This window comes from Mytilus californianus, unplaced genomic scaffold, assembly GCF_021869535.1.
Source record: "Mytilus californianus isolate M0D057914Y unplaced genomic scaffold, xbMytCali1.0.p SCAF_8, whole genome shotgun sequence".
In the NCBI taxonomy this organism is placed as follows: Eukaryota; Metazoa; Mollusca; class Bivalvia; order Mytilida; family Mytilidae; genus Mytilus; species Mytilus californianus.
In genome coordinates, this window is record NW_026262734.1 from 59,862,431 (window position 1) to 59,873,947 (window position 11,517).

Sequence of the window (11,517 nt, forward strand, 5' to 3'; positions counted from 1 at the left end):
GCGCCCTCTTTGTCAATTGTTATCGAAGTCAATTAGACGAGACTAAAGAAGACACAGTTAGCAACGCCCAATATCGAGGTAATATAATAGTGTAGAGCCTTACACCTAGATACATATTAAATTCCTGGTCGGGTCCTTTCAAGGGGCAATAGTGTTTCCACGAGAAGAACGCCCCACTATTGGTAGTTGCAGGTGGTTCAAACGAACATTCGTGGGGCCTTGGTAGCCATTTTGGTTATGGAATTTTAACCGGGTGTAAGCAAGCGTGACTTGCAAAATTATTTGGCATTGCTGTGACTTCGGAAGTTAGTTTAGGCTCAACATTATTGCTTTAGAAGTATTACCTCATTGATTTACGCGTTTTATAATAAGTTTTTCACTGTCTTTGAAAGTTTTTAAACTTTGTTCAAAGTATTGATTTTTTCAGATTGAGTTTCGCGTGAGCTCGCCTTACCAGGAAACGACGATAACGGAGATTAATACCGGAAGTGATTTCCGTGATTTGTTTACATAGGCAATACACATCTGGGGTATTTCTAAACGGGATTTAGAAACAGTAAAGACTTGTTTTTTCTTTATTTATCGTATTGTCATTCATTTATATTGAGAGTATCATTGCATATATATTAGGTTGTTATTTAACATAATGAGTGGGTAAAAAATTTAAACTAACTCCAGTCCGGAGTCTGTTCTCCTACATGAACCTGGCATGGGTACGGCTACTGCCCATAGAGTTATGGTTATGAAAAATAATGGAATAACATAAACACCAGAAATATTATCACAAATTCCATACATGAGAAATAAAATGTCTCAGGGTTTGGTAGGATATGATTGATTTTCCCCCGTGTGAATTGCATGATATTGACAATGTTTATGCAAGGAATCAGGTCAACCATATTTATCACAGGAGGTGGAGATGCAAATGACAGGGTCATAAGCTCCTATACAGGAAATAAACACATCCAGAGTGCTTGCAACGAGAAAGAATATCTGTCCAAGGAGATGAATGACTGCAGACTATCAAAGGACCATAGGTCCTACTGTGAGGAATTCCTACACAGTCAACAATCACAGCAAGAAATCGTTGGTCCTGGATATTTGTCATTATATGGTAGTAAACCATACGTTGAATATGAACCGTCCGATAAACCAGACCGTACGGGTCAAGATCAGGCCAAATGGTGTCATGGAAACAACCAGTCAGTTGGTATTCAGCATGACACTAGTGAAAGCATGATAGAGGTTGAGCCGAACCAGCAGCCAAGGTTTGGTGGTGAAAATATTAAGCCATACGAGCCATCAACAACTATGATGAAGCAACATTTTGAGGACCAACAATATACCGATAGGTTTCAACAAAATTCTAAACTAAGCCAACAGCCAACTAAACAGGATTTCAACAGCCAGTGTCGACACACCAACAGCCAACACAGTCAACCAAATGAACATACCATCAACTACACAACTACACAAAGCATGATAGAGGTTGAGCCGAACCAGCAGCCAAGGTTTGGTGGTGAAAATATTAAGCCATACGAGCCATCAACAACTATGATGAAGCAACATTTTGAGGACCAACAATATACCGATAGGTTTCAACAAAATTCTAAACTAAGCCAACAGCCAACTAAACAGGATTTCAACAGCCAGTGTCGACACACCAACAGCCAACACAGTCAACCAAATGAACATACCATCAACTACACAAAACCACATTAACAAGCCGATAAACTGCCAATTGAACATATCATCAACTACGCACAATCAACTCAAAAAATCATTAAAAAAATTATTTCAGCATACCATATGCAACACACCGCATCGACAAAAAGCACGCAACGTCTAGCAGACAACAGCTTTCTCAACCCACCGTCAACATGTCAACTCAACCGACTGTCAATATGTCAACTCAAGCAACTGTCAGCAGGTCAACTCAAAAAGTAAACCAAAGGGCTACTAGTTAACAGCCACTTCAACAGTGATACTCAACAAACCTGCCAAAGGTCAACAAGCCAGGCAGCACGTCAACAGAACTATGCAAGGAATCAGGTCAACCATATTTATCACAGGAGGTGGGTTGAGAAAGCTGTTGTGCCGTTTTGCTCATGCTCGATCTATCGGCCGCCTTTGATACCATCGACCATCAAATTCTTTTTGATCGTTTAGAATATTCCTTTGGCGTTACCGGAGATGCTTTGCTATGGTTACAATCGTATCTTATGAACAGGACTCAACGTGTTGCTATAGGATCAGTACTATCTGACGATATAAAACTCGATTTTGGTGTACCGCAGGGCTCGGTTTTAGGGCCGAAACTGTATTGTATTTTTGCAAAACCAGTAGGTGAAATTTGTAGGCGCCACGGAATGTCATACCATTCATACGCAGACGATACTCAGGTTTATCAAATCATAAGACCGCAAGGAGACTGGTGCGATCTGTCCAAACGCCTAGAAAAATGTTTGTCTGATATTGGTGATTGGATGAGTGTCAACATGCTGAAACTTAATGAAGAAAAAACAGAATTAATTATTTTTGCACCAAAGCATCAATTGAGCATCTTTCCGATTTCCGTCTGACATTTGATGGAACTGTGTTAAGCGACGTTTCTTGTGTGAAAAATCTGGGCATGTACTTTGATAAAACCATCAACATGGAACATCAAGCCAGTGCGATCACTAAGGCTTGTTTTTACCAAATTCGGAATATCGATCGAATTCGATCTTTAATTTCAGTAGAATCCTGTAAAACACTAGTATGCTCCCTAGTTACATCAAGGCTGGACTATGGCAATGCATTGTTGTACGGTACTAACACCAACATTACCAGTAAGTTACAGCGGGTCCAAAATACAGCAGCACGTTTGATTACACGAAAAAAGAAATTTGACTCAATTACGCCTGTTCTAATATCATTACACTGGCTACCCATACATTACCGTTGCCAATATAAACTTCTTTTATATGTGTACAAAGCCCAGAATGGCAAGGCTCCTAGCTACCTTCAAGATTTAATTACGCCTTACAAACCCAGTAGATCCCTCAGGTCGGAAAATTGTATGCTCTTACATCCTCCGAATGACGTCCGAACGAAAAGCTACGGTGAGAGGCGTTTTGACAAGGCTGCACCTACACTCTGGAACAGTTTGCCATCGTCCTTGCGGAGTGTAAATTCTTTGGATGTTTTTAAAAAGCAACTCAAGACTCACTTATTTCGAACTGCTTTAAATAAGGATTTCTTGTAGATTTTATATACTTTTAATTGACTGCATTAGTTTTAGACTGTTTTTTTGTATATTTTAGGGTACATGCATTTTTCATTTTTAGTATTTTATTAATTTTTATATGCTTGTTTGATTCTTGTAAGTTGGTGCTTTGTAATTTATGTTTTATGTATTTTTGTATTTTATTTATTTTCAAATGTGAAGCGCTTAGAGTAATTGTTGTTATTATATAATGCGCTGTATAAATATTGTATTTATTATTATTATTATTAACTACAACATTCCTGGTCAGACAGCCCAGAATGGCAAGGCTCCTAGCTACCTTCAAGATTTAATTACGCCTTACAAACCCAGTAGATCCCTCAGGTCGGAAAATTGTATGCTCTTACATCCTCCAAATGACGTCCGAACGAAAAGCTACGGTGAGAGGCGTTTTGACAAGGCTGCACCTACACTCTGGAACAGTTTGCCATCGTCCTTGCGGAGTGTAAATTCTTTGGATGTTTTTAAAAAGCAACTCAAGACTCACTTATTTCGAACTGCTTTTAAGGATTTCTTGTAGATTTTATATACTTTTAATTGACTGCATTAGTTTTAGACTGTTTTTTTGTATATTTTAGGGTACATGCATTTTTCATTTTTAGTATTTTATTAATTTTTATATGCTTGTTTGATTCTTGTAAGTTGGTGCTTTGTAATTTATGTTTTATGTATTTTTGTATTTTATTTATTTTCAAATGTGAAGCGCTTAGATAAATTGTTGTTATTATACAATGCGCTGTATAAATATTGTATTTATTATTATTATTATTTACTACAACATTCCTGGTCAGACAGCTGGATAACAAAACTTCAACAGGGTGATGGGTCCTCAACAACACCACCACCAACCGATCAACCAAACTGTGCCTATCTCACATATCAGTAGTCAAGTTCAACCAACACGACCACTTGTTTACAACAGATCAGGTCTATTGCAACCCAACACCATTGAAATAGGGTTTCAACAACCCTGCAACCACAGAGTTCTCGGTCAACCAAGGGTCAACAGGAATTCTCCATATAATAGCTGGTGTAACAGCTGTAACATGTTGCTGCATCAGTACATCAGCGTCAACCGCCACAGGGATATATACCGTATCAAAAAGGAAGGCTTCATCTGCCTACAGTTACACCAAATCTTCTTCAGAGAAATGCTCAACCAAGTCATTATGGTGCACCTATACACTTGCCAGTGTAACCTCATCAAGGACTACCGGGGATGCTTCAGGATCACAGGAGTCCAGCTAAGGTTTCAGATTATTCAAGTGGTGATTCAGATTCGTCGAGTACTACATCAGGTGTAGTATACCGTCATAGCTGACACAAACGTAGAAACCATCGAGCACATTCTAAACATAGTGTTTCAAGTAGACAAATTTCTCCTGTAGGAGAGGAGGTGAGTGATCACTCATCTGTATATACAAAGAGTTCAGACAGAAAAACACTCAAAAAGCAAGTCACAAAGGCAGGGGAAGTCAGACACGGATGGTCATCATTCTTCTAGTAGCCACTATAGGGCTAAGAAAGATCCAACGGGGAAACATGATAGCAAATTTTTCTTTTCAATGCCAAAGAACCTGAAGTATACAGGAAAAGGCAACTCATTCTTCACTAAGTTTTCTGGGTATGCTGGGGCTGCAGGTTGGACAGAAAAACAAAAGAGAGAACAGCTATGTTGGTGCTTGGAGGACAAGGCGAGTGACCTTTACACAGTGTTGTTGGACTGAAATAAAGAGATTGCTTTTGATTCAGTGGTGTCAAAAATGGTGAACGCTTTGGGTTTCAGGAGCCACTAAAAACATCACACATCCAGTTCCAAACGATAACACAAACGAAAGATATATCCTTGGAGGATTGGGCGAATCGTGTATTGTCCCTAGCATCACAATCCTTCTTGAAGACCTTTATGAAGGGTACATGACAAACAGGCAGTAAAGAAATTTTGTTAAAGGTTGCAATGATCCAGTGGTTTCAGCATTCCAGGACAGCTGTGCAAGCACACAAAGCACTGATGGAGCAACAAATTCAACAGCAAAGCATGATGCAGATGCAAAGTCTGATGTCCTCAATGGCCACAATTACTGCTGCATTACGACAATTAAACAGATCTAGTGGTGCTTCACCCAGTAGGGACTACCGAGTAAACAATGAATCTCCAAGAAGTGAACAAGGCCGGAGAGGTGATTATAATGATCGCAGAGGTAATCTTAGGACACGGACTCCAAAGGGGGAGTGTTATTATTGTCATAAACAGGACCAATACAATAGAGATTGTCCAGAGTTACAAATTTCAACAGGAAGGCAGACGTATAAACAGAAAACTCAAACGAAACGCAAGTCGGTTACTATAAATGTGCTAGAAGAACCAGTTGCTGAGGGGCCATGTAATGGGTTCACAGTTGTCGGAACAATTGGGACTGCTCAACTCTTCAGAGTAAAGGTACATGTCCAGGACTAGCTAATGACTGCTTTGATAGATACAAGCTAAGAAGTAGCCATTATGCAGAAATTTTTTGATTCCTTACAAGAAACACTCTATGTAATTATGGAAACACTTATTCACGCTGCAGTCAGAAATATGCAGATGACCTGCAAGATAACTAATCCTACTCTTTTTAGGATAAATGACCTACTTTTCAGCCGTCAGCTATATATCGCTTAAATGGACTGTGAGATTCCTCTTGGTCATGACTTTCTAGCTAGGAATAATGTCATACTCAACATTGGACAAGGATACATGTCAATCAACGACAAGACTATCAAGCTAGTCCTCGGAGGAGAGACATCAACAGCTACACCCACTGTAAACAGTATTACAATACCAACCTCCATAGTGGTACCACCAAACTCAGCAGTGCGAATGAATTGTACAGTACCAGTACAAGAGAATAATTTTGAGGTCCAGTTGTTTGTTTCATGAAAGTAACGGACAACCCTGGCCACCTCCATAGTGGATTGAAAATAGCAGAGGCACATGCAGTGACCGTCGTACAATATATGGTTTAGCCTGAGGAGCCAAGTGTTGTCACTTGCTCAGCAAGTCCGCAGGGTACCAGTCCAAATGGTACACCCCCCAGCAGGAGTCTTTACCAGATCATCTCAAAAAACTATATACAAATTCAAGTCAAAATTTGACCACAGACCAGAAAGCAAAACTGAGAACATTGCTTTACAACTACAGTAACAAAGACAGAGTTTGACCTTGGTAACTTCAGTAGTTTAGAACATGAAATCAACACTGGTGATGCCCGACATATTTAGTTGCGTATGCGAAGGACGTTTTTCCTCTGCCACTTATAGACGAAGGTTTTGATACTTTGGTTGGTAACATCTTGTACTCCAAACTGGATGCTAATAGTGCCTACTTGTAAATCAAGATCAAACCAGACAACCATAAAAATACGGCTTTTGTTACAAAGTATGGGTTGTGTGAGTGTGTCAAGATTGTTTTGGACTGTGCAATGCACCAGGGACTTATGCAAAAATTATGAACCTTATCCTCATGGGACTAACGTGGAAAACTGTTCTGGCTTTCTTGGACGACATATTGGTTTTAGGACCATTTTTCGATGAACATCTCACAAAAAAAGACAATGTATTTACAAGATTTAGAGAGTACGAACTCAGATTGAAGCCTAAAAAATGTGCTTTGTTAAGAAATGCTGTGGAATTTTTAGGGAGGAGAGTAAGTTACCATGGCCTCCAAATAGGTCAGCAACATTTGCAACCAGTTAGTGGTTGGGTGGTGCCTACATGTACAAAGGAAGTTGAACAATTTCTAGGATTTGTGAACTATCACCGTTCATTCAGCAAGAACTATGCCAGGATCTCTGTGCCACTATATAAAGTAACAGGAAAAAATGTGTTTTCATGGAACCATGAACGTCAACTAGCATTCCAGACAGACATTAACATACAAGTTGTTAGCTGCACTGTTTTTGAGTGAGGTAGACGAGACAGTCCCACTGGCTAGAAAAAGGAAAAAGAAGCATAAAATAATTAAAAAGTCAGCGAGAGCAATGATGCTCTTATTTGAAACTCAAGAAAAAGATTCAACCTAAGAACAATCAGTCCCACAACCTGAAAAAAACAGGTGTGCCCATAGTTATTGACGTTTGCTATAACACCAGTAGCCCGGACCCAATGGAACAAGTTGAGCACCAGTCATAACGGGATCAGTCTACCCAAGAGTACGATTTAATACCTGTCAGTACAGGAATGGAATTGATTGTTTGTCCTTCAACCGCAAAAATTGTAGTTCACAGTCCGAATTATTGCTATGTGGCAGCAATCGCACATGCAGAGGGAATATCATCTCTGGTTTTGGTGAAGAAGAAATTAAAATACTACAGGAGAATGATGTAGACCTGAAGTTCATACTAGCGTAGGTGAAAGACAGCAGTGAACTTCTAAACATTTACTTGTTTTTGGCATCACCAAAAGCCATGAGTTACGATAGTTAATAAACAAATGTTCTTCATGGACAATATTGGTGTTTTAAACATTAAAGATTCAACCACAGAAGGAGGGAGCATATACCAAGCTGGTTGTACCTGCTACTTTTAGAGAGACAGTAATGGAGCATAATCATGAACTGCCGAGTGCAGAACACCAGGATGTGATAAGGACAAATTCCAAAATCAAGGACAAATATCACTGGTATAACATTACCAAGGACATCAACTCATTTGTACTCAGTTTTGATACCTGCAACAAGAACAAAAAACAGGCAGATATGGTAAGTGTCCTCTGACCAAATACTATGATGGATGCCCTATGGGGAGAATCCACATAGACTTTATGGGCCCTTTGGCAAAGACAAAACAGAACAACGAGACTATCCTGATGATGACAGATCAATTCACCAAGTAGGCAGAATGCATCCCACTACCGTCACAAACAGCTGAAGTGACTGCCCAAGCAGCTATAAATGAGTTTTTCACCAGATTCGGTTACCCGTTCTAGCCATTCTCAGGTCAGGACGTAGTTTGGAAGCGCACTCTTTAAAGCAGTGTGTAATTTGCTGCAGTTCACAAGGCGCGGACAACACCATATCGTCCTCAGTCCAATGGACAGGTGGAGAGACAGAATCCCAGTCTCATGGATGCGGTGAGATGTTTTGTTGGCTCCAATGAAGACAATTGGGACCAACACCTTGCTCAGCTAGGGGGAACTATGAGGGTGAGGAGTACAGGGTACACACCAACAGACTTATGTTAGGCAGAAAGACAAATCAGCCAGCTGATCTTATGTTTGGCAGTCAGAGTGAAAAGAAGAATGAGGGGCTGACAGTTACATCATAGAGCAAGAAAAAGCATTCTAGAGTGCACACACCATAGCACGGGACAAACTAAAGACCCCAGGAAAAAATGACGACCACCCAGGAAAAAATGAAAAGGGACTATGATCTAAGAGTATTTGAGACGTCATACCAGCCGGGAGACCTTGTATATGTCCCAGATCAAAGGTACTAAGTAAATGCAAGAAATTGGGGTATCTTTGGAAGAACCAGGTATCAATCTTGGTAAGATTACTGGTTATGTTTACCCGGTAAAACTTCAGAGTGCTTAACTAAGATTTATAATATATCATAGTAATTGCTTTTTATTCTGTTATACATTATTTATTAGCAAAACTGTATGTTGTGTACTAACAAGTACTAACCTTATGAAATGCTATATACTAACGTCAAAGAGACCGGGATAAGGTACCGGTACTTTATGTATCTCTAACAAATGTACATTTCAAATAAAATTATATAGAATTAAAAAAAAAAAAAAAAAAAAAAAACTTCACAGTGGTCTTTAATACTAATCACTACCGGCTGAAGCCATGTGAGGACAGACATGCAGGAACCAATTCATAAAGGTGAGGACGTCTTGGCAAAACGTCAGACCAAGACTAATAATTCACGGTACTGTGTGTGTCGTGGCCCAGACACGTTCGAGACTATAGTTCAATGCAATAATTGCAAGGAATGGTTTCACCTCATCGGTATTCGCATGTCGGTACAAGAGACCAATGAAATAGATCCTTATATCTGTCCTAACTGTCAACTTGTTTGTACTACTCCACCCTCAAACGACAAAGGAGGAGAAGAAAGCAAGTAGTTCAACAGGTTTACTAATTTTTTTTTTTCAGAATGACAGATTCAGCAGAATCATTCCAATCTTGTAGTGATGACAGTACTGATTAGGGAACAAGGCCTTCGAGGCCTAGTGGTAACTCCCAGCTGGGAGTGGGCATTCAGCCGTTTGACCTATCCCTGTTGGATGGGAATCGGAGAGTAGTGGTCAAGGAGGTACCAGCTGTGGAGCAGCAGTAGGTTCCAGCTGTACAGCAGCAGGCGGTACCAGCTGTGGTGCAGGACACTGCTGCTAAGGAACAAGCTGTTGGAAAGGATACAGCAGTGGAGGCGCATGCAGTAAAGGCGAAGGAGCAGTCCGCTCCAGTAGCAGCCAGCTCTGCAGCAGATAAGCCAGCTGAGGAAGACTCCATGGCATCAAGAAGGTTATTCAAGAGGCATGGAGAGGCAAAGAGGATACGGTTTGGACTGGACCTCACAGTGGGTATAAGGAGAGGACTTGGCGAGTCAGTGACCGGGACGTTGCCTGCCCTGTTCCAGAATGTCCTGTCATCACAAGGCATTCGAACAGGCCCTGGCTGATCAGCTGTCAGGACTGTTCGGGAGTAAGTTCTCCAGGGAAGTCATGCAGGACCGGAATTTCCAGGATGTAACGGCGACCAAATTTGTCCAGCAGCGAGCAGGGATAATCCTTTCCCTCCTCAGGCACCTCGGCCAGGTAGACAGGGCTTCTGTGGCTACCGAAGAATACACGGGAAACAACGGTCCCTCTTATGACAGGGTGTACCGTATGAACTGTAGGTTCCTGAGTGCACCTAGTGTGGTAGGGCCCGTCGTTGTTCAGTCCAGAGCTATCATACCTGTGGTCCAGCCTACCATACCAATGGTCCAGCCCACCATACAAGTGGTCCAGCCCACCACACCAGTGGTCCAGCCCACCATACAAGTGGTACAGCCCACCATACAAGTGGTACAGCCTACCTTATCAGTTGTACAGCCTACCATACAAGTGGTCCAGCCCACTACACCAGTGGTCCAGCCCACCATACAAGTGGTACAACCCACCATACCAGTGGTTCAGCCTACCTTACCAGTGGAGGACCCCAAGTCAACTGGAAAGATCACTCCACCAATTACTGAACAGTGGCAGTGGCAGCACCCATAACCAAGGAATCTGTAGTGGTCCTAGTGTACCAGAACACCAGGAAAATGGTGACGGTGACCACAGTGAACAGCGCCATCGAAAGGGCCAGGGATGTATTTGATCTTGACAATGCTGAGATGGTGCTGACCTACCTTGGAGCAGATGTCGCCTGCAGTGTGAAGCTGGATCTGTAACCAGCAGTCGCAGAGCTCCTGGTAGAAGTAAGTAAGCGATGCAGTGAATTAAAAGTAGCATCTGAAATTTGGTTTTAAGTTGGAGAGGACTCATTAGATTTATGAGGATTTGGTAACAAGGCCGGTGTAAACATTGTAGATATAGTAGCGAAGAATTTGACATTTTGTATTTTCACCATATTGAAGAACGGTATTGGTGTTTCCTTGCTTTTACGGGCATGGTGTTCCTTTATGTTTCAAGCTGGAACTGGTGCTTTTATGTTCATCATTGGGTTTATTTTTTTATTAGTAATTGTAGCAGTGACTTTTATTGGAAATCCAAGGGGAGGTTAATGAACTCTTGGGAATTGAAATTATAGGGACATCTGTATATATTGATAATTTGTTATATGCGATCAATATTTAGGACGATTCAGGGTTGGAAAACACAATTTATACATTTTAAGTTATTGGATTCAGTTCTTAACTAAGATTATCTTCCAGTCGTGCTTAGTGGGAAGTAGTTGAATCACCACTCCTGAATGAATGTTATACAAATCCCTAGATCATCATAATTGGTCTAATGTACTTTTTACATGAGAAATGAAAAAGCTTCTTGATAATGGATCACTTTTTTTAGTAATAAAATAGGACTAAGAATTGCTAAAAATACTCATTCTAAGTCTATAGCATTTTTCAATACAATACGAGGACATATATCGGAAGAGTTTTTGAACAAAGGAATAGTAACACCATATATAAAAGGATCAGTCTTAGAATTTATTAGGTACACAATTTTTTTGTATCATGAACAGTAAAATCACCACATCTTAAAAAGCCGAAAACA